The sequence below is a fragment of the Dermacentor albipictus genome, chromosome 1 (genome assembly GCF_038994185.2).
Source record: "Dermacentor albipictus isolate Rhodes 1998 colony chromosome 1, USDA_Dalb.pri_finalv2, whole genome shotgun sequence".
Lineage (NCBI taxonomy): Eukaryota > Metazoa > Arthropoda > Arachnida > Ixodida > Ixodidae > Dermacentor > Dermacentor albipictus.
The window spans coordinates 190,933,626-190,954,979 of record NC_091821.1 but is presented as its reverse complement, the minus strand read 5'-3'; the positions used below and the strand labels follow the sequence as shown (position 1 = coordinate 190,954,979).

Sequence of the window (21,354 nt, the reverse complement as noted above, 5' to 3'; positions counted from 1 at the left end):
CCGGGAGAGGAGAAGCGAAATTGGCGGGAGTGACATCACATCCGCTCTGCTGGGCTGATGTTCAGTCTGTGCCAGGCAACTGTTTTCCATTATTAGCCGGTTAAATATGATGCCAACTTCTTGTGTGCGACGTCATTAGTGACGTCATTACTTCCCAGTTCTACTTCCGGGTTTCCAGGAATTTCGCCAAAGTCGGGCTCACCTCTGAAGTCTGAAGATTATGGGCTTGGGTGTGGAGTAATCAGTGATTTCTGTATAATTCTAATTATCCCCGACAATTCAGGAAATCAACTTGTAACGAAACTTTTGCTTGATATCGTATCTATAATGAAACCCATAAATTTTGTACTGTACTGTTTCTTTTTTTTCTGATTTACATCGAATTTCGTCCCCGGTCGTCTCAGGAGGCGAACCGGAAGTGCTGCGCTAGAAACAAGAGTGCCACTCGATGCTCATGCTACCAAAAAATTATGGTTGATCCCTCTTTCATAGGAAACGGTGGAACACGAAAGGGAAACGGGTCTTCACAGAAGCTGCTGCATGTGTATTTTATGTGAAGAATTAAGTTACAGGCAGCCATCAGCGGCACCCGATCACTGCACAGGGATCCTCGACAATTGCGACACATGCGAAAGTTGCCGAATGACTCGCGACCGGGAAACATCCCCCGACGACACTGCACTGCGCCAATCCACCACAAACCACAGGCGTTCGCACACCGCACAAGCAAAGCCAAACAGGTTGTTAGTAAATCGCTTCGTTAACTCACGGTCCGCTGCAGCGAAAGGCGCACGATTTACGGGTCGGCGACCGCGTTGCAGGTTTGCTTGGCGCGCGGCATCCTCTTGGCAAGTATTGCCCTCTTGCTGAGTCGCCTCGGCGAAGGTACCAGAATTTCGGCCCAGCTCCATATTGTCTTTTGCAGCCAGTTGAGTTGCGACGCGCTCAGCTTCAGGAATGCGAGTGGCAGAGTTCGCAGCGTGCGCCACGAAAGCGTTCTGCGTCGCGCTGGCGTGTCTCTCGCCTGACCAAAGCGAAATTCGCCCGTCGACGTCGTTGCCTTTTTGTGCCACTTAGCGCAGCAGTTTTTTTAGTTGGTGCCATCGCAAGCGAACCACTGCACTCTAAAGCAAAATTACACCCTTTTGGTCGTATCTTGCCACACAACGATAATCGTCATCTGTCTTGTCCGCATTTCCTTTCTCTAACACCGCGAGCCCGGTACTTCCAAGTCACGAACGGCATTCGTGTTATTAGCATTACAATGCATTTTCGACAGGAAAGTACTGAGCGCAGCGTTTTCAAGAAAGGAAACGCAAGCAAGACAGATGATCATTGTTGCGTGGCAAATATACACCCCAAAGGATGTACGTTTAAGTGTGTAGGCGGCGGCGCGTAAGCACTGCTTAAGCATGTTGAAGCTGCATTCCGTAGACGACGAGGCGTCGAAAGCTAATCCGACGTGAAACACAAACTATGTGCAGAAACGGCGTCGTCATCTCAGAAGAAGGCCTACAGCGCCTACACCAGGCTACACCGCCAATGGATCCTATACTGCGCGGAGTCTCCCGAAGCGCTCACTGTCGGTGCTCGTTGGTGTCATGATGCAGTAGTTCGGTTCACTGCTTCTATATGGCTGCGCCATCCCTGTCAATAAAGCATATATTGCGCGTTCGCGACGACGTCACATCTGTTACAGGAAGTTGATCGTGGAATCCGGCGCAAACACATTCGTGTTAAAAAATAAAGCAACCAAAAATAAAGCAAAATCCGTAACCATTACGAATTTTTAGCTCGTTCTACAATTTTACGAATGTTGCATCAAGTTTTACGAAAAATAACTTGCGTTTGCGAAAAGGGTTTAAAGGCGTTCAATGGGGTGTGCGAATAGACATTTTTGAGACCGAATAGAATACGAATCGAACAGTGCCAGAAGCGAATCGAATCGAACGTCGAATACTTTTCGAATAGCTTTCAAATAATGAACAGCTGTTACCACAACTGACATGAAACGATGTTCACGTCCCAGCATGCTTAAATTAGCAAGTTTGTGTCATTACATAGTACGTTATTAAGCTTTATTTATTAAAGGCGCAAATGGAGCATTAGAAGCGAGCAAGTAGTTTTTTCGCTTGCACAGCGCTGCGAATGATCGCCGTACAGCCTGCAAAGTATGGCTACCTGAGTGATGTAGCCTGCTCCACCACGCAAGTACTCATGTTTTATATATGTACTACGCCAGCGGGGTAAAAATGTACCGTACCTTTGGTTCAATTTTATGTTAATTAGGTACAGTTGACGTTTTGAAATATTCGAAAAGTATTGGGAAAGTATTCGCACTTACGAATAGTGACTATTCGATTCGAATACGGAATCAAATACGACAATATTTGATTCACTATTCGAAACATTCGAGTAGTCGCACACCCTATAGTGTTCAACGGTGGGGCTGCGCTTTATCGCAAAACCAAATACGCAAATTAGTGACATTTTTATGGTACCTTTTTACCTTTGTCGCCCTTCTGTGGCAGCAGAAAACGTCATATACTAGAGTTGTACTAGGTTCGAGCAAGCTTATTCAGCTAAATTCCTGGAGCAGGTGAAATTGGTAACAGCAAACCACAGAGGAGCGTACTGTGATCTAAAACCAGAGAGCTGCATTTCAATTTCTACTCTTCTTCCCAGTTTTCTTATAAATCAACGTTAATAAAGTGCGTACGTACCGTAGCCTTTCCCTCCAAGAAATAGTTCATACTGGAAGAAATTATTGGAGACTAGCACTAACACTGGTCCAAGTTGACGCTTGAAGCTTGACGCGATACTGAAAGAGAAGGAAGAGAGGGCAAAGCAATTTGTGTGTATGTATGCACTAAAAAAACATAGATCAATAAAGACACAGGGGCACAGGGGCGCGATTCTGTATACCCTATGTGTTCCTTCATTCTCTACGTCGTTTAGCGTTTGCGGAGCACCACCTATTAACAACATGCCATTAATCAGCCTTAGTGAAAAGCAGTTTACTCAGGACTGCACGATGTTTGATAGCCTACAGTGAGGGATGGAGAAAAGGCCGTTAAAAGGATTAAGCTGATTATGAATGACAGAGAGTGAGCCCACACACACATCAGCGCACGTGAACATTTACCATGTATTCGTACGCCGTCACCAAACAGTGTCTAGAAAAAGCCACGCCGCTCCAAAATCTTTCTGTTATGGGTGGAGGTCGAGACCAACGTCCTTGAAATTTTTTTCAACGTGAAAAATCAGTTGTGCATTCTGCTTGGGATAGCACGAAAAGAAAGCTTTCGCTCGCCAAATTAAAGGCAGTGAGTGAAGATATAGCTATTAAAGCATTAATTTTTAGGGTTAGGGAGCAATATATATATATATATATATATATATATATATATATATATATATATATATATATATATATATATATATATATATATATATATATATATATATATATATATATATATATATATATATATATATATTAGGCTGAAAAGTCGTGCGTACTCGCCGTGGTTGCTCAGTGGCTATGGTGTTAGGCTGCTGAGCACGAGGTCGGGGTTTCTAATCCCGGCCACGGCGACCGCAACTCGATGGGGGTGAAATGCGAAAACACCCGTGTTACTTAGATTAGGGTGTACGTTAAAAAACATCAGGTGGTCGAAGTTTTCGCAGTCCTCCACTACGGCGTGCCTCATAATCAGAAAGTGGTTTTGGCATGTAAAACCCCATAACGTAATTTTTAAAGTCGTGCGTATCCTTTACAACACTAGTCCACCTCGAACCCACATGACTACGTTCGCTTTTCTTTGCGGGATGTGCTATAGTGATCTCTGGTCTGGCGACATGCGAGTGCCTGAGGCCACTGCAGTGTCCAATCAAAGATGCAATTCCATCGCCTGTGCTAAAGCCGGCTAATTTCATTCCGCTATTTCATACACAGTTAGTAAATTTGTGTTAGCAAACATGTTACTAATATAGCGACAAACACTCGCTCGAGAAGGTTCCACTATCGTCGTTGCAGCACTCAGAGTACCATCGGAGTACAGAAATCGTGATTATGTTGGTAGTGTCATTGTCGTTTTCTAAAGCAAACAACTTCTATAGATCGGGTGCGGCGTGCAAGGAACGTTGACTGTGGGCTACGATAAGCTAACGTTGTCATTACAATACTTGATAGGTCGGTCCCCTAAGCATCTTGAGCGCACAAAATCTTAACATTAGTTTCTCCGATGAGCTGGTCTCCATCATGTGAGACAAGGAAGCAAGAAATATATCATTCTATCATATGTGGAACTTTGAATGACCTTTCGGTGCTTCACGTCCACAAGGAGCGATGTGTGCGGGTTTTAGTCAAGGGTGTTCCTGCCTATGGAAATGGAATGCCATTTTTTTTCTTTTCTTCTTTCTTTTTTTGGGGGGGGAAAAAAAAACATGCCCTCCGGATTTTGTGTTATGGATGTGGGGAAATGGGGCTCGAGCAACGAGCGCAATTTGAGCAGCGACATTTGTCAAGGGTTCGCCAGCGTTCGAGTCATTTATTCGAGAACGGCGCTCATTACTCGGACTCGAGCGGGCCTTCGTGGATCGTTATTGGAATACATTGACTTTCATTAAACACGCGCGAATTTGCCACTGCTCTTGTTGTATGACGATGTGGTGGCAACGGGGAGTGAAGTAATCGGATGCCGCGCCCTGGTCGATCGGGGCCTAATTTTCCCAAATCGTCCAAGCTTTCATCCGCACACTACGCCGCGAGTTCTTCTCCATCGGGTATTAGTTTATACACATGCAACGCTTTTCGCTACTTTCCTGAATTCGTTTCATTTATACAGTCCACGTACGTTGTTTATGATTACGTCTCCTGGAACGAAGATGAAATACGCTCCTTTGGTAATATCCAGCTATCAATTGCGTAATAATAAAATCCGTAGTTAATTAACTTACATGAAGCTTGCAAGGCATTCCAGAAATTGATGTGGGCCTTCAGCGATCGGCTCAGCTGACACTATTCTTGTCCCATGCCTAAGAGAAGTTTGCATATATCGGTCAGAATATTTTGGCAGTTGTTTCTGCCGTTGAGCTTACACAATTCGTAGTCTTTATGCAGCTTTTATAAAGCGCCGAAATGCTTCATAAAAGTACAAGGTGTGACAGAAATCTAGCTGCGTGCTATACGCATGACTTCCCTCGTGTTATTTTAAGCTCGAAGACATCAATATTTGGAAATCAGGCACCTCAGAAGACATTCAAGCGCCGAATGACAGCGTGCTTGGCAGTGATTCTGATTAAATAACCCAGTCTGAGTGGGAATGAAGCGAGTATAGCCTTATACTCCTGCGTCTGCTTCTTTCAACACATTTATTCTCGCCATATTCTGATTATTTCATCGCAGTGGCCACCAAGGACGAAGCTCACATTTATTGTTCTCGTGTAAGCTTCAAGCCTACAGGTGCCTTTCACTCACCAATTATAATATATCGGTAATGTCTGAAGCAGGCCGGACAGCATAACTACGCTGTATACAATATGACGAGATCCTTACTGCGTCTTCTTGTCCCCTGTTGTTTAAATATAGCTGCTTGCTCTTTAAACAGAGCTCCTCGAATACAATAGCGTTCATTGTTCCCACTGTAACTAGCACCTTAGATTCGCGTGACCAAACACGTATTCTGCATTTCTTTATTTTTTCGACACTCGGGTTTGCAGAAGATCTGAGCGCTGTAAAATTCCTGTCACGTTGTGAATGATGGTCCTGCGAGATTGCCAGGCTTTTAAATCCAGACGCAGCGTTGCCTTTAAGAAAACATATGACCTCTTGATTTGCCCTTACTGATGCCTCTCCCCTACAACCCTCCCTCTTACCTCAAGTAGCTTCCCTTCAGCTGTTGCACTCGGCTCTCATGCTCTCTGATCAGCAACCAAAGGTTGCATAATTCCATCTCACGCTGCGTGACCTGAAGTACGGTGACTAAAGCAAAGGCGTATTCGGCCAAGGCCGAACGGCCCCCGTACGTTTATGGTGCTGTCACTTAACATGCCCTCGAGATGCTCTCCAGGTGCGCGCTTGTTCAGAAACTTGAGTTAGGTTAGCATCGATGAGCGAACCGTATACCCCCACAAGCCAGTTTTGCAAATACTCGTCTCCTTTTCTGCGTGAGCTGTGTATCATACGGTCTCGTTTGGTCTTGTACGGACTATGAAGGAAAGGTTGCGGCAAAACGAAAATAAATAGAGATAGAAATAAAGAAACAAGCTCAAGGCCCACTGCCCTCCAAATATGCACCTGAAATACGATCTGCCCAATGCGAAATTCTCCTCCCATTCTTCTCTGCCCTTCCTCAGTCGGTAGGACACATATATCCCGCAATCCCAACTTCCCTGATTTACGGGTAAAGCGCAAGCTTTCATAATTACAGCGTGCGGGAAGCGAACGTGATAAGTAGAATAGTGGCAGTCCCCAGAATACCGTAAGCTGTGCGAAATTAAACTACGTGATTTCAAGATGATCGAGTGTAGCTAGTGAAAGATGCAGCAACTGGGAATACTGTGCCTGAATAAGCGCAACCTGCCGACCACTATATTTTTCTTATCCGCTTTTGGTTGCTACAGCAAGCGATAACCGTCTAGACGGTCAGGCAGGCGAGCGAAGAATATCGCCGATGAGGAGAAAGGGCGGGAAAATCTGTCTGACTTCTCAGCTTTCTTAATTTAATCGCGCAAGCATTTCAATGCCTACCCAACGAGGAAAGGCGTGTCTCCGTCCGTCACGTAAGACGATTTATTTCAAGATAGCGCCCGCAGCAGCGAGCGAATTGATCTTCGTGCTACCTCTCACTTCAACGCGAACTAACCGACGAGAACAGAGCGCGCACGAAACTATCAATGCTTGGCTCACTCTGTCCCCATCGCAGATCGCTTTCAAGATAGGGCCGCGAGGCCGTGCCATACGCAGCCGCAGCCGAAATACGATTGATCACGGACGATAATAGTTCGACGCGGATGGATAAGGCGCCAAAGAGTGATAACGGCTTATAATGATGGAAACGTCATCAGTGCACCTGGCACCGCCACCTGCAGTAGTTTGCTTGCATCATCAATTCACCTTACGTCGCCGTCCGCAGCAGTTCGTGTTGGCGCAGCGCTGTCGTTTGTGCTGGTCGGTTCAAGTTTCATAACATTGATGATGAGACTGGGCTGTGAGGAGATGAGCAAGTGGCACAATGGTTACGCATACTCACACAACTCTCAGAGGAGTCTCTGCGTGAATTCTTTCTCACTTTCCCACTCACCCCCAACCTCATGTTAACTGAATAAATAGTAATTATAATATCGAATTCCTTAATTCGTCGTGTTCAAGCACACATAGGTGGAACAGGCATGGCGCCTCAGGACGTTTTCAGCCTCTGCGCGACTTAAATGAAGAGCAAGTGCTTATATGCTCTTGCGCAAGTTCGGAGAGCTCGCTGATTCAAAAGTGTCGCGCGAAAACGACAGCTCAATGTAAAGTAGGTGTCTGATGCATGACAGGAAACCAAGGCCTATATAGTACTCCATGGCCTATGGTACATCGGGAGTGTTAAGCAATTGCTTGTTTAACATGTTAAAAGCAAAAAGAAGGAAAACAACATGCTCGCAAATACGTAAACGTAATACTTAAGCTTAACCTGTTGCGCAAGATCAATGCATTTCTGTACAGATTTTTTCTCTCACGCGATAACAGCAGCGAGAGTGCGGCTCCAAGAAACTTCCGGTCCCGTGCCTTATCAGTCTACTGCGCCGGAACTCAAAGCACTTTTTTAAGTAATTTCACTGTGAGGAAAGTTTATATTGGGGCTCTATTCTGGACACGCATGGCGGCTGCACGGCCGCCATTACCCGCCATGTTTACTCTCTGATTGGCTGTCGAGAGGTCACGTGTTTTGAAATTTGTGCCGGGAAACGGAAGTTTTGCGAAATGCCATTTTGCGTTTTCATCAAGATGACGAAACGTGACGTGGAGCTGCAAATTTTATGGACTAATACATTTTTTTGGTCCTTGGCAGATATATTGTGATGTTAGTGCTTCAAAAAGAATGTGAGCGGTAGCGTGCAGAAGCCAGTGCAATGCATCTGCGATTGCGCGAATATGTGGTGGCGATTCAAGATATGCGCCATGCCAGCTTGCTGATTGGCTGAAGGAATACCTCGTGAGGAGCGTCACAGGAAGGGCTGTTTCGTAATCGTCATTTTGACGATGCGTGACGTTGCACTGGGCCGCCATTGCTGAGATTTTCCGCCATAATTTTTGCTGCGACGAGCCGCGCGAATTATGCTAATGAGCAGCCATATGCAATGGCAGCCGAGAGGAATGCGTATCGCCACATTTTCCCTATCGTTTGGCGCCACGAAAATTTTTTGTTCATAACGCGTGCTCATAGTATTTGCATCGCTCTCGGGTGGTGTTGGCATTTGTGTTTGGGGCCATCATTTTTTTAAAGAACGCGTTTATACAAAATAATATTGGTTGAACATAGCAAACTTTCAGCAATATTGTCCACTTTTCACTGCTGCATTTGTATTGTAATCGAGATTAGTGCCTTTTCGCACAATCAGACGTTATGACAACGGCCTCTTTCTAATTTATAAAAAGAAATGTACGCAAGGCGGCGCCTTGAAGTTTCCTCCCGTGGTGCGAGTAACCAGCGAAATGAACAAGAGATGGCAGCGCCGGCGCTTGCGTCGCGCTAGTGGTTATCTCTGGCGCCCGCAACGCTATCAGTGATATTCGGCCGTTTCTCTGCCAGCCGAGTCGGGCTGAGTCACTTACGTTTCACGAAATAGCGATAACGTGGCCTAGAACGTGCGCGCATCACCACTGGTAGGTCGCGTATGTTGTCTCAAGCAAGAAAACAAGCGCGTTGGCGCCAACATGCGATGACTCATTGCATTTTCCGGGGACACGCATCCTAGCTATTGAAGCAGACGACGGCTTGTACGCAGCAGACGACGGAAGCGCGAAGCGTTTTCGACGGAACAATCATACGCTTTGAGATAGCTGCTTTATTTTTACTGCGGAGGAAAACTGTTTTGCGTTACCGATAACGCTACATTCAGTGTCTTCGTTTCAGTTTCTTAGGCAAAACGTCAAGTTGGCGTCACGTTACGTAAGCAAAACTGGGCCACCAGCGCCATTTTGTTTGCGTCGCGCCTACGTCACGCACCGAAGAAAATGGCGGAATGTCCAGAATAGCGCCCTTGAAGTGTTAAGATAAAAGACATATGCATTACGCCTCAAGACTGATACATAAAATTTGGTGTATAACTTACGGCGACCTTGGGCCCATAGCGTAAAACTATTCCAATATGTTTTTATGCCAGAATCCTGACATCAAATTTACGTAACCGCCGTCGCAAGCATCGGGTGGTGACCCGATGCTTGCGATGATGCGTTGTCTGAACAGCCCAATCAAACACTCTCCTCGTTTAAAGATCACTTTTGTTCGTTTTCAAAACGCATAACATTGCCTAAATTTGAGCGGTTTTTCTAATCTACTTTCCTGACAAAAGGCGAGAAGCACGCACAAGTGGAGAGGTTTTCGATGGGGCCAAGCCAGCGCAGTGAATATAGATAACCTAAAGAAGAGGGTCGTGCCGGCGTCGGCGATTGGTCCGCTTACACTTACTTAGCTTGCGGGGGCTGGTCGAAAGTCGTGGCGGCGTGCAACGGATCCTCATCAGAGCAGATCTGGCAGAGTTACGTCGTAAACGTGCTGAAAAGGCTTGATAACGTTAGCCGGCCATGCCAAAAACTTTATTATACTCAAATAAACCCATGCTCTCCGGCAGGTGCGAGTAGCCAGTGCCTGAGCGATCGGCGGGTAGCCATCTTCTATTCCTTTCGGAACGAGGTTGTCTCTGGCTATTTAGGAAGAAATTAAGCTTTGTTCTGCATATTAATGCACCTTTAACGCGTACACGTCACTTTGACGTGGTGAGTTTTCGTGGTTTTGTGACGTCGCGTGATAGACATGGCGAACTGGGCGCAGCCCGAGAAATTTTCACCAAGAGCTGAGGACTAATGGTGAAAAGGCGTCGAAACAGAAATAATTATCTTTATTTTTCTTGGTCTAGTCATGCATAATCAGTGTACATATCATATTGTTACGTAAGAAGACGCAAATGAAAAGCTATATACAAGTATATTTACAACGTAATACGCCGCACTTGGCCAAGAGGCAACAGCCCGCGCTAGCCTCCAATCGTTGTCGTCGTCTTCTTACTGCTCGCCTCTTCGTCATCGGTAATACTATTCCGTAGCACTACCCCCGGCGGCAAAAGCGCCGTCCCGGAGCGACTAAAGGCCGGACTTGGAAACAGTGTAGTAGGCCTTGAGCCTACTGACGTGCACGACATCACTAGGTGCCACAGTAGATGACGAGGTTGAGCTCACAGGGGCAATTTCGTACGTCACAGGCGTCACCTGGCGCAGCACGCGGTAGGGCCCTGTGTATCGCGAAAGGAGCTTTTGTGAAAGTCCGACGTGACGAGAGGGCGACCACAAGAGCACGAGCGCACCAGGCGAAAACTGTACGTCACGGTGGCGGGCGTTGTACTGACGCTGCTGAGTGGTTTGCGAGTCCGTCAGTCGAGCACGGGCAAGCTGGCGTGCATGGTCGGCGAGAGCGATGGCGTCGCGCGCATACTCGCTTGTTGAGATCGAAGCAGGAGGAAGTGCCGTGTCAAGGGGCAAGGTCGGTTCGCGACCGTAGAGCAGATAAAAGGGAGAAAATCCGGCGGTGTCGTGCCGGGAAGAATTATAAGCGAATGTGACGTAAGGAAGGGCAATGTCCCAGTCGCGGTGGCCCTTGGAAACGTACTTTGACAGCATATCGGTAAGAGTACGGTTTAACCGCTCTGTCAGGCCATTGGTTTGAGGATGGTATGAGGTAGTCAGCTTGTGTTGAGTGGAGCAGGAACGTACAATGTCGGCGATAACTTTCGAGAGGAAGTTACGACTACGGTCAGTGAGCAGCTGTCGCGGGGCGCCATGAAGTAAGATAATGTCACGCAAGAGAAAGTCCGCGACGTCAGTGGCGCAACTGGTAGGGAGAGCCCGCGTGATAGCGTATCGGGTGGCGTAATCAGTTGCGACGGCTACCCATTTGTTCCCAGAGGATGACGTGGGAAAGGGACCGAGGAGGTCTAATCCAACACGAAAGAACGGTTCCACAGGGACAGTGATCGGCTGGAGATGACCGGCAGGTAGCACCTGAGGTGTTTTCCGACGCTGGCAGGTATCGCAGGCAGCAACATACTGTCGGACGGAGCGAGCGAGACCAGGCCAATAGAAGCGGCGGCGGACGCGGTCGTACGTGCGGGTTACGCCAAGATGTCCTGCAGTAGGTGCGTCATGCATCTCAAAGAGCACAGTCTGTCGTAGATGTTTTGGCACGACAAGAAGAAGATCAGATCCGTCAGGGAGGAAGTTCCTTCGGTACAGAATGCCGCCCTGGAGGACATATCGGCGAACGGATGCGTCGGTAGGTGTAGAGCGCAGACGCTCGATGAGTACTCGCAGCGATAGGTCTCGGTACTGCTCATCGGCGATGTTAGCGAAGGCAGACACAGAGAAAATGCCGTCGGCGGTACTACTGTCGGCGTCGTCAGGCTCGTCTACCGGGTAGCGAGACAGGCAGTCAGCGTCCTTGTGTAGTCGGCCAGATTTGTAGGTGACAGAGAACGAATATTCTTGGAGGCGTAAGGCCCAGCGACCAAGTCTTCCTGAAGGGTCTTTCAATGAGCATAACCAACAAAGCGCGTGACGGTCTGTGATAACGGAAAAGGGTCGGGCATATAAGTATGGGCGGAACTTCGCAACCGCCCAAACTAGGGCCAGACACTCACGCTCAGTGATGGAATAGTTGCGCTCCGCGGGTGAGAGGAGCCTGCTGGCGTAAGCGATAACACGGTCGTTGCCGCGCTGGCGTTGTGCCAGTACTGCGCCAATTCCGTGACCGCTGGCTTCAGTACGAACTTCGGTAGGCGCAGAAGGATCGAAATGGGCCAGAACGGGAGGCGTTGTGAGAACGTCGATTAGATGCGAGAATGCAGAGGCCTCGTTATCGCCCCACTGGAAAGGGGCGTCTTTTTTCAAAAGCTCGGTTAGTGGTCGTGCTATGGCCGCGAAATTTTTCACGAAACGGCGGAAGTAGGAACAAAGGCCGATGAAGCTGCGCACATCCTTGACACACTTCGGAACAGGAAAGTGCGTAACAGCATGGATCTTGCCTGGGTCCGGTTGCACTCCGTTCGCGTCAACGAGATGCCCAAGGACGGTAATCTGGCGACGGCCGAATTGGCACTTCGATGCGTTCAGTTGCAGACCGGCGCGACGAAAAACGTCCAGGACTGCCGAGAGGCGCTCGAGGTGCGTAGCGAACGTTGGGGAGAATACTATGACGTCGTCCAAGTAGCACAGGCATATGGACCATTTGAAACCGTGAAGAAGGGAGTCCATCATGCGTTCAAAAGTGGCAGGAGCGTTACATAGACCAAACGGCATCACTTTGAATTGATAAAGACCGTCCGGAGTTACAAAAGCAGTCTTCTCGCGGTCGAGATCGTCCACAGCAATCTGCCAGTAGCCGGAGCGGAGGTCAATAGAAGAGAAGTAGCGAGCACCATGGAGGCAGTCAAGGGCGTCATCGATCCGAGGTAGGGGATACACGTCCTTTTTGGTAACCCTGTTAAGGTGCCGATAATCCACGCAAAAGCGCCATGAGCCATCCTTCTTTTTTACCAGTACAACCGGTGACGCCCATGGACTACATGATGGTTCTATGATGTTATTGGCAAGCATTTTGCGAACTTCAGCGTGAATAACTTGACGCTCAACCGGTGACACTCGATACGGGCGGCGATGAATAGGAGGGGCATCGCCGGTATTAATGCGATGTTTAACAGTTGTAATTTGGGCCAAAGGACGATCGTGAAAGTCAAAAATATCGTTGTAGGAAAACAGAACGCGGTAGAGCTCACGAGCGTGCTCGGACGGCATGTCGGGCGCAATCATTTTCTGCAAGTCGGCGATGGTGCAAGTTGTCGACTGAGATGGTAGAGGAGGATCGGCTGAATGGCTGTCTACCTCAATAGATGCTATTGAGTGATCTTCGAATGAGCAAAGCTGGGCCAGAGACATCCCGCGTGGCAGCACTTGTGTCGTCAAGCCAAAATTGACCACTGGCAGGCAGACGCAATTAGCCGTAATAGATAAAACGGTATGAGGTACCGTGATCCCGTGTGTAAGGAGGACGTCTTGTATAGGAGCCGCGATATAGTGACCGTCGGGCACTGGTGGGGAGGACACTAGGTCAACGTAAGTCAGTGCCGTAGGTGGCAAGCGAACAAAGTCGACGGAACTGAGGCGACTGGGGTGTGGTTCAGCGGGATCCAGAACAGGCAGGTCAAGGCGGAGAGTACTGGCGGAACAATCAATTAGAGCAGAATGTGCGGAGAGGAAGTCTAAGCCGAGGATGATGTCATGGGGACAGTGGGCGATGACCGTGAATAGCACGACTGTTGAGCGATCGGCGAAGGAGACGCGGGCGGCACACATACCAATTACGGGGGCTGTTCCGCCATCGGCGACACGGACAACAAGCGTCGTGGCGGGCGTGATTATTTTTTTCAGGCGGGTACGAAAGTCCGCGCTCATTACCGACAAATGCGCCCCAGTGTCTATAAGAGCAGATACAGGAACACCGTCGACTTGCACGTCAAGAAGGTTCAGATGAGTGGGCAACGTCAGTGGAGGATTTGGCGGCGTAGGGAGCAATGCAGCGTCACCTCGAGGCGCTGCATCATTCAGTTTTCCGGCTGGGAGCGGCGTCCGAAGGGAGTCGGCGAAAAGGAGCGACGGGGCTGGGGAGAGCGAGATTGTCGTCCTTGGGGCGAAGGTGAACGAGAATAGGGGCGGTTCGGCGCAGGAGAGTCAGTGGCGGCATTATCGGAGCGTGCGGCATAAGGACGAGAAGGGCCACCCGAGGGGCGAGAATAGGCAGTACAAGCAGACCGGGTCGGGGAAGTCCAGCGACTTCGACAGTGCCGAGAAATGTGCCCGATGCGACGGCAATGAAAACAAATGGGCTTGTCGTCAGCAGTGCGCCATTCAGCTGGGTTGCGGAAACGTGGTGGGTAAGACGATGCGGGACGGGGCGGAATCGAAGAAGCCGGATGGGTATCAGGGTGATGGGCCGAGCAGATGGTGTGAAGGCCCATGTTTTCGAACTCCTGGCGGACAACTGCCTGGATCAGGGAAACCGTGACTGCCGGTGCGTTGGTGGGGCTGGAGTCGAAGGCAGCCGGATAGGCGGCCTCAATCTCACGCCGAACGATCTTGGTAATATCGCCGGTGTTGTTGGGACGAGGAGCGTCGGCACAGGAAGAAGTCGCTGGGGTGTTGGGCAAACGGGCAAACTGCTGATCGATACGTCTGCTTTTAGCGAGTTCCAGGCGGCGGCACTCTTTGATAACAGCATCCACCGTCGCGACGTTGTTGAACACGAGCAAGTTGAAGGCGTCATCGGCAATGCCTTTGAGGATGTGGGATACCTTGTCTGACTCAGGCATGAGTGCATCAACTTTGCGGCACAGAGCCAGGACGTCCTGAATGTACGTGACATAGGGCTCTGTTGACGTCTGCACACGGCCGGAAAGCGCCTTCTGCGCGGCAAGTTTGTGACCGTAGGGGTTGCCGAACAAGTCTCGGAGCTTTTGCTTGAATGAATCCCAACTGGTGAGCTCCTCTTCGTGCGTCCGAAACCAAACTCGAGGTGTGCCACCGAGGTAAAAGACTACGTTGGCGAGCATGATAGTAGGGTCCCACCGGTTATTGCGGCTGACGTGTTCGTACAGGCTGATCCAGTCATCGACGTCGTCCCCATCTTTGCCCGAGAATACGCCAGGATCACGAGGAGCAGGGAGAGAGATGTAGGTCGTCGAAGTGGCAGGAGGGGTCGGAGGCGGCTGAGTCGAATTGTCATCGCCGGGAGCCATGAAGCTAGGCTCGACGTACCGTCCACTGCGAAGCTCCGTGACGAGGTACAGGGAACGTACACCTCCACCAGATATGTTACATAAGAAGACGCAAATGAAAAGCTATATACAAGTATGTTTACAACGTAATACGCCGCACTTGGCCAAGAAGTTGTTGTTGTTGTTGTTGTCCTTAGTGGCCGTGGCACATACCCACAGTGGGGGATTGGCCAAGAATCGGGCGGTTTAATTAGGTGCCTAAAAATAATAATGAAGCAACAGCCCGCGCTAGCCTCCAATCGTTGTCGTCGTCTTCTTACTGCTCGCCTCTTCGTCATCGGTAATACTATTCCGTAGCAATATCACATGGGGAGCAATCGCGGTTTTTGTGACGTCGCGTGACGGACAGGCGAAGTGGGGATGATCCAAAAAAGCTTTTCGCCAATCGCGGAGGGCTGATTGCAGAATTGGGAAAGTTTGGGGTAACTTCACATTAGAGGGCCCCTTGACTTGTAAGATTGTCGCTGTGTGCAGCGGGAAAGTGTTGAAAATCTGCGGGCTTAGATTTTAACGCATTCCTGCTACTCGCTAACGCCACCCATGCATTTCTTGCTCGCTACTTTTAGCTTGCTACGTCAGTGAGCAAAACCAGGAGCCATCCAGGGCCTATGTTTGTAAACAGCGAAAGGGTCTATAGATTAGCGCTGGATTCGTGTTTTCTTTTCTGTTTTTTTTATTTCCAGTTTATTTGCTAATTTAGTACAGCTCGAGGACACGGAATATGTTAAGGAAGAAGTTGGCCAACGACGAATGCGTACCACGAATGATGGCGATAAATCAGCAAGTCTAAGTGCAGTGAAATCACATGAACGAAAGTTGGAAAGCTCGGCCGATGCGACAAACTCTGTCCTTCTGTGCCGCGTATATGGGCGAAGTGGCGGGGTCAAAATGTGAAATTAAGGAGGTGAGAATAAAGAATGCAGTGTCTGACCTTGCATTTCTTGGGAAAATACACAGTGGCTCGGAAGTCCATGTTAGAACCAAAACAGAGGAACCGCGGAGGAATATCGAGAGCGCTCATCCCGTTTCGCGCAGGTCACTGTCATCGCCACTTAGGACTCACAGAATCATTTGCCCTGAACGCGAGCAGTGGTCGAAGCGAGCGAGTATGCTGACAAACTATCTCTGGCATTGATGTTCTTGCTCGTGACAGCCGCCGAGAACATATGAAATTGTTTCTGATCCGCAGAGAAGTCCCAGCGCGCCATCACCCCCCCATCTCTCTCTCTCTCTCTCTCTCTCTCTCTCTCTCTATATATATATATATATATATATATATATATATGTGTGTGTGTGTGTGTGTTTGTGTGTGTGTGTGTGTTCGTGTGTGTGTGTGTGTGTGTGTGTGTGTGCGCGTGCGTGCGCGTGTGCGTGCGTGCGTGTGTGTGTGTGTGTGTGTGTGTGTGTGTGTGTGTGTGTGTGTGTGTGTGTGTGTGTGTGTGTGTGTGTGTGTGTGTGTGTGGGTGTGTGTGTGTGTGTGTGGTTGGGTGGGTGGGTGTCATTTTGCTTACTGAAGTAATAAAAAGGAGATGTTGGCACTAGAGTTACTGTATATGCTACCAAATGTTGTTTGGTAGCATATACAGTACCTTTAACTGGCACCTCCACGTGGCCCCACCCATACTGTCTCTGCAGGGGTACTGCTTTTCACCATTAGGCGCTATAGACCCTGATGCTCTTATAAAGGTAACAAATACATATACAACCTACCGTATATCGTACGTGCAAGGAGTTCTTTTTCCTTTTTTTGTACTTAGAACACTTAAAAAGGAAAGCTTAGAATTTACTCGAATTACTTCGCCTCAGAATAATTATCTGCCCAGGTAGACGTAATTTGCAAAATATAAAATAAATACCAACGCGAATAATTTACTAACAAACTGATTACTTTAACTATCTTCTTAGTGCCAAACTTTGCGACAATATTATGTATTAGAAAGTTGAAGGGAACTATTACAAAAATCTAGTTACGGGTTTCTACACTTCAATACAGCCATGTAGACCGAAGTAAGTGGAATCGTATTATTCGTTCGATTTATTTGATTACGCAAGCGGCACCGTGAAGGGCGGCCACACTCCATCCATCGCCTCTGTGACGTAAAAGTCTGGCGTAAAATGAAGCTGCCATCGCACTACCTTCTTCTCACGAGCCAGTTCCGATTGGCGTTTTGTGCTTCTCCTCGTGAGACACATGGTCACTGCCGCAGCTGGGACGAGACGGACCGTTATATGGCGCAGTATGACGAAGTTTTATTACGCTGCCCTGCTTGAATTGCAGCAAGTTATTTCAGTCTGCATGGCCATTTTGAAGTGTAGAATCCCGTAACTTTAAAATCAAGAATGAGGCTGACAGATGGAGTAGCACGCCGTTGTGTAAGCGTTATCAGAAGGGATAACGTGCCTCAGAAAAACCAAACCTTTATGGCGACTCCCTTCAACTTTCCGCTATAAACATGCGTCGTAATGTTTGTAATTCTAATGTGAATTGACGTAATAGTTAAATTAGTGAATAAATTGCTTTCGTTTTTCTTGCAAATGATGTCTTCTTGGGCGAAAAAAGTTATCTGTACTTACAGGCAATAACGGCGGAGTAAATCTTGTAATCTTTTCTAAGAGAAGGTATTCCACCTCCAAAAAAAGTAAAAAAGCTGTAAATTCAGCATATGTGTCCAACATGCATTCTTCTACTTAACAGCATAAACAGCACGGCATTACAAAGAAAATCTCAGTGCGACCACGCAAACAGAACAGCGCTATTACTTAACATACAAAGCGCAGAAAGATAGTAAAAATGTTCTGGGTGAAGGTCGGAATCCTACGTAGGCCTGGATCTCGTGTGACAACGTGATGTTTATGAGAATGCAGCCAAGCCGAGTGCAACTTCCAGTGGGAGTGTGCATCGCAGAACGAAGCAGTGCAGCAACATATCGTGCTTTGAAAACGCAATTTTTTGTTAAATTCGTATCACAATGCGCGAATTTTACTTTTGCGCCCGCCATATCATTGCCTCTAAAATCTCAATGTTTACGATCCAGCCGCATTGCATAATAACCACCGAAAGCTATGTGCGTGGAACTAAACCACAAACCTGGCATTACACGCCGCGTAACCTTGCATATAATATATTAGTGTGGAGGTCGTTCTTCTTTTCGCACATACGAGCTTAACAATTTTTACTCTGGCTTTTCTCTAGTTTTGTTTGCTGCTGATTTGTGCACATCATTGTAGCTACCTGTATTCACTACCTGCAGCCTCCTCTCTCCCTCCTAACATTTCCGCAGCAGGTGCCGTTGTGATGCGCGCGTAATGCGAAAGTTATTGATTCCGAGAATCGTCGTTGTGGCTTTCACTCAGCCCTTCACGGATCGATGACGCAGAAAATAACGCTCAAGCTTCAGTTTCAGTTCCTCTCTCTCTATTTGTCTTCGTTTTTTTTTTTCGTCAAGTTCGCGAGCTTTCGCCGAAACGGAGGAACCAGACAGCCGGAAATCAGGGTACGGAGACCGAAAAGCGTGGAAGCCGTCGCCAGCGATAAGCGTCCGCTTACGGGTGACGCGGCGGAGGCAATGCAATCTCTCGGCTGCTAAGGCTTTGCTGCCAGGGAACGTCCCGACCAACTATGTGTAGAGCAGCGAGAAAAGAAAATACTACGCATTCCAGGGAAAAGGAAGGTATCAAAACAGGGCGGCATGTATTGCCAAACATTGCGAATACGTCCCAGGCGAACCTCAAACGAAGATGCATAGGATACCTGAACAAAGAATAGGCGTCAGCTACCCCAATAACGCCAAGAAAATAAAAATAAAATATAGCTAGGTGAAAAGAAAATAAGAATGTTTGATACAAAAAGATACAAGATGAATAGTCGCAATAGGACAGTACTGATGCCTTCTATTTCCTGCAGTCGGGAGTTACTGCAAAATTTGCATTCACAGTTCCCACTTGGAGGAAGTAAACGGGGGAAAGGTTCGTACTCAGCATGCGCGGCTATCAAATCTCTTAAATTGTAATTTTACATTTTTAGAAATTGAGAGCATGTAAACATTGTTGTAGAAGAATCAGTTGAAGCAGAGACGCTGCCGTTAATTTTATTATTTGTATTTTTTCCCGCGATATTCTTGCCTGGGGCGACGCCTTATATCGGCATCAACATCGAACAGTGAAAGCTAATGAGGGAAAACGAAGGCACACAGCAAAAACACGGACCAATGAGTCAGCCTTTGGTCGCCATCAAACTCATTAAAGAGCTCAAAACTTCCTTAAATGGTGCATGGCTAACTCAATGCCAAGCTCGCCAATAATAAGAATCGCGGTCCACTATAAAGTGTCGAGAAGTTTATTTGCAAAATATCGTGCATGCAACATTTTTTTTTCAGTGCGTTAGTGTGATTTACATTTCGTAATGAAGGCTGACAGCTAATGTACCGGCAGGAAACTGTGAGTAAGTGATTTCCGATGACGCGAATGAAAAAAAAAATTAGGGCTTGTGTTATTATGTGACCTCTGTTGTGAGCTGAGCTGTCTGCTCAGTGGGTTTACTACGCTGGACTTCAAGTTTGATTTTTCAGTCATGGAATTTTTTTTGTTCGCTGCCGTTTTGTTGTTTCCCTTTCATGTGTACGTGTTCATTGTATGCACAAAGGAGTGGTAGCGCTTCTGAAAGCCGCCAGCAATTCTTAAATATTATGTACATATGTGCGTTCGTGCGTGCGTGCGCGTGTGCCCGTGCCTATGTGCATGTGTGTCTGTGTGTGCGTACATGGATGCGCTTATGTATGTGCGTGCATCTGTGTGTGTCTGTGCGTCTGTGCAAGTGCGTGTGAGTCTTTGTGTGTGTGTAGGTGTGTGTGGGTGCCTGCGCGTGTGTATGTCCGTGTGTGTGTGTGCATGTGTGTAAGTGTTTGTGTGTGTGTCTATGCGTGCGTGACTGCACGTGCGTGCGTGTGAGTCTGTGTGTGTGTGTCTGTTTGTGTGTGCGCGCGTGTGTGTCTGCGTGCGTGTACATATGGGTGCATGCCTGTGTGCGTGTGCGTGCGTGTGTGCATGTGTATGTGTGTGTGTGAGTGTGTGTGTGTGTTTGTGTGTGTGCGTGCGTGCGTGTGTGTGTGTGTGTGTGAGTGTGTGTGTTTGTGTGTGTGTGTGTGTGTGCGTGCGTGCGCGTGTGCGTTCGTCGTGCGTGCGTGCGTGTGTGTGTGTGCGTGTGTGTGTGTGTGTGTGTGTGTGTGTATATGTGTTTGCAGCCTATGAGGCTGCGATATACAGGATGTTTCACGTAACCTGAACCAAGGAATTAAAAAACAATGCCAGACCGCAACTGACTGAAGCAAAAAGCTCATGGTTTGCCGTCATGTCGCGCTCTTTAGAATATTTTTATATTGCGCCTAATTGGTAAAGAACGAAGATAAATTATGCAAATTTCTTAATATTTACTGTAGGGCCAAGTGTGTTTCGTTACGTTGTACAGAGTATTCGAAAACGACCGATACAATGTTTTGCGCCAACGTACATGCTGCTTGGTGATTTGTTCCGGCGTTTAAAGACAGCCCGCGAAATTTGAATGAAAACCACGTGATTGCGCTCGTGCTCTATTGCTTATCAGGGGCGACGGCGCTTCCTTTCCGCGCGCCACCGTCAAAGATGCTGACGCACTGTGAAGCCGATGCCTAGAGCCGTGGCCACTCACTTCGCCATGGTCCGCGCGCGTGTTTCCTTCGCACGAAGCGCGGTCGATTGCACGCGTCGATAGTCAACCGCTATATGATATTTTTGATTCCTTGAGGTTAAAGGTGCCTACGACAGTGTAGATAATGATGCAATTCTTGAAGCTTTAGAAGATGTAGGGATTGGTGGACGCACCTTTCGCTTGATACGCAGCTATTTGAATGGAAGATATTTGTTTATTTTGACCGAAGATGGATCAACGCCATCTAGCTATACCAGTTGTGGTGCACCGCAAGGCGGAGTATTCAGCCCCCTCCCCCCCCCCCCCCCGCCCCCCATTCAACCTAGTGCTCGTTGGTCTCGCCGATTCGTTACAGGCGTACCGATTCGGTCTAGCCGATTCTCTATATAGAGCTCTCCGTATATGCAGACGACATTTGCATATGGGCTTCAGGAGTGACACGTGTACAAGCCCGCGCACCACTTCAGAAGGCTGCAGAACAACAGTGTCAACATACCTAAGAAAGCAAGGCCTGCAGCTTTCACTTGAGAAGTGTGCACTCATTGGTTTTACTGGCAAAACGATGGCCCCGTATACTTTCC

At 48.0% G+C, this 21,354-nt stretch overlaps 1 protein-coding gene and 1 long non-coding RNA gene across 7 annotated transcripts in view; one reads left to right on the top strand and one right to left on the bottom strand.

Moving 5' to 3' along the window:
- LOC135898029 (uncharacterized) overlaps positions 1-1,086 on the bottom strand; it is a 79,146-nt gene extending 78,060 nt beyond the window's left edge. Inside the window, exon 1 of the long non-coding RNA XR_010563242.2 lies at positions 770-1,086. This is a non-coding gene — a long non-coding RNA (uncharacterized lncRNA). The remainder of the gene's footprint in view (positions 1-769) is intronic.
- Oamb (Octopamine receptor in mushroom bodies) overlaps positions 1-21,354 on the top strand; it is a 785,439-nt gene that overhangs the window by 315,152 nt on the left and 448,933 nt on the right. The window lies entirely within an intron of this gene.